The sequence below is a fragment of the Clupea harengus genome, chromosome 5 (genome assembly GCF_900700415.2).
Source record: "Clupea harengus chromosome 5, Ch_v2.0.2, whole genome shotgun sequence".
NCBI lineage: Eukaryota > Metazoa > Chordata > Actinopteri > Clupeiformes > Clupeidae > Clupea > Clupea harengus.
In genome coordinates, this window is record NC_045156.1 from 20152020 (window position 1) to 20157019 (window position 5000).

The window sequence follows — 5000 nt, forward strand, 5'->3', positions numbered from 1 at the left end:
GACATACTCACATACATACACAAATACATACAAACACACACACACACAGACATACTCACATACATACACATATACATACAAACACACACACACACAGGCAACCACACATGCAGACATGCATACACAAATACATACACACACACGCACACAGACATACTCACATATACACACACACAAACACACACACACACACATGAGGGCTGTGACAGTAAAATGGAGCTGGCCAGAGATGCACATGCTCCAGGGCCATGTTTCCATAGTATTTGTTTACAGAGTCGTGTTTCAGCTGTTTCATATTTTACCAATACACACACACACACTTAAATATAAAATTTTAAAAACCTACTGCTTCATGATGTGAGTGATCTCTTGGTGTTTCATCAAAAAACATAATATGAAACGCATCTTCCATGAACGCGTTCACCAAACAGACATCAATCAACGTGTGTTATGTCTACATATAGGTATCCATCACATATTCATGTATTTATATTATCCTTTAAGAAACCAGCTGGTGCCAGTGCCTCTCTTATTAAACACGGGGCGTAGAGAAAGCGTATTTATAACCCTAACTCTGCCATTTAAAAAAGAAATAAGTGAATGCAGAAGCCCACACACCATCTGTTTGGGCCATTTCTTTCTTTCTCTCCTTTTTTTTTCTTCTTTTCTTTTTCACGAAAGGGTTTAGCATCCTTAAGGTTTGCTCTCATGCCCCACCCATCCACTCTGCTCCATTACGGCTCCCCAGCAGCGTGCGTGATTTATTTGGTTGATCTGCTTCATCTGTCTGTCCACAGATTTCAATTTGGGAAAACGGCAATGTGTGTGCTGTGTGTGTGTGTATGTGTTTGTGCTGTGTGTGTGTGTGTGTGTGTGTGAGTGAGAGAGATGGTGAAGATCACAAGTTGAAATTGAAAATGTTATAACCCATTTTATAGTTACAGAAAAAAAATCCATATTTCTTTTTCATACATAGTTTTCTTCCCCCTTCCTGTGTGTGTGTGTGTGTGTGTGTGTGTGTGTGTGTTTGTGTGTGTGTGTTGCCAGGTGAAAGGTGATTTGGTGATGGCGGACGGTGCCCTCTGGGTTTGGCAAGACACTGGGAGAGGGCTTCATGGGATCCCACTGCAGCCAGCAGCTCTCCCTCCGTCTCCACAGAACAACTCGCTGCCCAGAAGCATCAGGTTACTGTCATTCTACTCCCACCCCCTCCCACCTGAACACGCCCGCCCGCCCGCCCGCCCGCCCACCCTCTCTCTATCTCTCTCTGTATCTCTTTTTCCCCCTCTCTATCTCTCTCTCTGTATCTCTTTTTCCCTCTCTCTTACTCCCTCTCTCTATCTCTCTCCCCCTCTCTTTCTGTATCTCTCTCTCTGCATCTCTTTTTCTCCCTCTCTCTCTCTATCTCTCTCTCTGTATCTCTCTCTCTTTCTCTCTGTAGCTGTATCTCTTCCTTCTGTCCATGCCCTTCCCCCATTTTTCTCTGTGTGTATGTATTTGCCTTTCCCCTTCCCCTTTTCTCTCTCTCTCTCTCTCTGTAAATCTCTCTCTCTCTTTCTCCAAACTAAGAGAGACTTCATTATTTATCCATCACTCTTTGGAAATTTGGGGAACCTGATATGGGTGCTCTCAGTTTCACCTCAGTGAATGGAGGGGGGTGGGGGGGTTGAGTAGAGGGGCTGACTGGCCCCCACACCTGGTAGACATAAGCACTCATAAAGCAGCGCCCTAAATTAGCTGGCATGGATAGAATTCCAAGAGTGGCCCAATAACGCTAATGATAACAGCGACACATCCTGAACCCACAGGGGGGGGGGAGGAAAGCAGCGAGTGAGTGAGAGAGGAGAAGAACAAGAAGAAGAAGAACAAGAAGAAGAAGAAGAAGAAAAAGAAGAAGAAGAAGATTGTTAAGTAACAACACTAACTCTCTGCAGTGTGCCATATTCGCTCATCCTCTACTTCCTCTTCGTCTCTTTCACTCTTTGGTGGGGGGGGGGGGGGGGGGGGGTCAGAAGGGCTCCTTGTCTGATCAGCGGTCAGTTCAGATTAGGACCTGCCCTTTGTCTGATGTCATATTTCATTATGCGTCGCTGCCCGTCGCTCGGGTCACTGGGCCACGCTGATTTGATTGGCTGACAGAAATGATATAATTTGTGTTTAACCCTGAGTAGAGGGGACTGTAGCGGTTCTGGGTGAGGTGGGGGGGGGGGAGGTGCATCACTATACTCTTTCAGCAGGCATCTTTTCTTGCTCTTTTTTTTCTCTTCTGCCAAAACGGCAGTAATGCCTATCCAAACATGCAGGACCACACGTCAGAGGGGAAGATTGAACAAACAAGGTTCTCTCTCTCTCTCTCTTTCCCTCTCTCTCTCTCTCTCACTCTCCCTCTCTCACCCTTCAGCCCCCTCCCTACCTTCCCTCCCTCGCTTAAACTTGACTTTAAGAGGAATCGCATCGGGCCGTGGCGACGTGGCCCTTTACAGATCATTACTGCTGTACACTGGAGTGGAAGGGAAACATTGCTCTGACGTTCCAAAAGGAAGAGACAGAATGCAAAAGTGAACAAGAGAATGGGACTAATGAAGAGAAAACACACACACACACACACACACACACACACACACACACACAATAAGGTGCAGTTGAGTTGAGGTTTGACAAGAGGCAGACTGAGTTGGATAAAGTAGGTAGTAATTAGGTAGAGATTTAATGGGCCTTTATGTAGACGCTATAGAATAGGAAAATGACTCACTGTGGACTGTCAGTCATTCTGAAATGGAGTTGATTTGACAGTCAAGAAAGGCCAAACCACGGCCTTGCATGCAAGCTCATTCAAAATATATGGCAAAAGTTAGGGATAAGTATATGCCTTACATAAGTATATGCGAGCATGTGACTCTAAGTGGTGTGTACTTGTGTGTATATGTCGACATGTTTATGGGTGTGTATGCCTGTTTTTGTGCTTGAGTGTGTGTGTGTGTTTATGCCTGACTGTGTTAGTGTGAGTGTGAGTGTCTGTGTGTGTCTGTCTGTGTGTGTGTGTGTGTGTGTGTGTGTGTGTGTGTGTGTGTGTGTGTGTGTGTGTGTGTGTGTGTGTGAATGTGTATGTGTATGTGTGTGTGGTGTGCTTCGTGAAGCTATAGGGGATGATTCCAACATCTCACATCAACACTATAATCAAACTTATTGCCTGACATGAAGCATTTACGATAACAGTGTGACGTGGACACACATACATTAGTCCAACTGTGTCCTTTGTCATCTTACATCCAGTGAGGGAGGAAGAGAGAGGGAGAGAGAGAGAGAGAGAGAGAGAGAGAGAGAGAGAGAGAGAGGGAGGGAGAGCATTCAATTTTCTCCGACTGGAAGGAGAAAAGAGCCCTTTTTAACTCTCTCTGCCTTGCCAGGATGAACATGACTTCTGCTGAAGCATGGCACTAAATACAGCACATCAAATCAAAATCAGCTTGTTTCTCTCCTCCTTCTGTTGTTCTTTCCCCAAGTGGTTATCTTTAGTAATTTCTCTTTTTTCACACTTTTTTACTCTTTTCTTAGTATTTTATTGGTGGGTGATGGCATTGGCGTGTTTGTTTGTACATGTGTGTTTATCTGTGTGTGTGTGTGTGTGTGTGTGAGAGAGAGAGAGAGAGAGAGAGAGAGAGATAGAGAGAGAGAGGAGGGGTTGGAAAATACAGACAATCCTGTCCCTGTGTGTGAATAACAAATGATATTCAGTGTAGATAAACACGTCTTGGGGGTATGAGAGGAAAAAGAAGGAGGCCTTTGCCAATTTCTGCGATGTCGGAGACGACAATGCGGACGCTGATTGTGTGGACGCTTCCCACACAGATGCACATTATCTCAGGGCTGCCTTGGCATCTGCTGTCACCAGTAAATAATTGTGTTCGCCGTGGTACGGAGGAGAGCGCCCAACAATGGCTCCCTCTCCCTTGTCCTCTATGGTAACAGCGTGTTCTTAAAAGGTCTCCCTCTCCCTCTCTGTCACTCTTTCTCACTCTTCTGTCCCAGGGTCAGTGATATAGGCAAGGAGATATAAACACATATACACACACACACTTATGCACACAGACTCACACAGAGTAAACACACACACACAAACAAACACACACACACACACACACGTATACACACGGAGTAAACACACACACACACACACAAACAAACGCAAACACATACAAACAAACACACACAGACACTCGCACACCTATACACAGACTCACAAAGAGTAAACACACACACACACACACAAATTCGCCAAAATGAGTTCACGTCATAAATACATATAGTTATGCATATACACCCACAGACACATCCAAATATTTGCACATGAGTGTATATGCACCGAGAATGATAACACCAGTGGATTAACGACTGTGATGTCACTGTGCATGGGAGGAGCCAGTGGAACAGACAGCCCTCTCAGTGCTCCCCTCCCTCAGTTAACTCTTCTATAATACACTACCGCAGTGACTAGAGATGACATCACTGCTAGAGATACATTTCACGACGCCTGATCAGGAATGCCATAAAATCCGATTAACGCCCAGGCCACTGTGTGCGAGTCTGTTTGCCTATATTCAAATGTCCAGTTTATATCTCATGCAAAGCTCATGGGGTGCCAAAATCGAGAAAACACAAGCTAACACTAAAGCACTCATGCGTGCAATGCAAGTGTATTTGTTATTAGTTTGCGCTTAATGTGTGTCACTAGGCCAAATTGGCATGCCCCCCCCCCCCCGCCCCCTCAAATGAACTACTAGTCCTCATGAAGCGTCATCCTTTTTCCTCCCTAAAGAACACATAGGCTTCGTTCAGACACATTACTATGACCTATGACCTCTGGGCCAGTGGCCTCAAGAACGAATGCATCACGTGCGCCTCCAAACAGCCTGCTCTAGAGTACACACACACAAATGTAGACTGCTCTCGCCTTGCTTAGGAGGTTGTTTGAAAATCAGAAAAAGCTATCTGACGAGACG

General features: G+C 45.4%; 1 protein-coding gene across 5 annotated transcripts in view; it reads right to left on the reverse strand.

The window, feature by feature from the left end:
• The window catches only part of tox2 (TOX high mobility group box family member 2), a 90106-nt gene that overhangs the window by 31879 nt on the left and 53227 nt on the right, over window positions 1-5000 (reverse strand). The gene's annotated exons all lie outside the window — the stretch shown is intronic.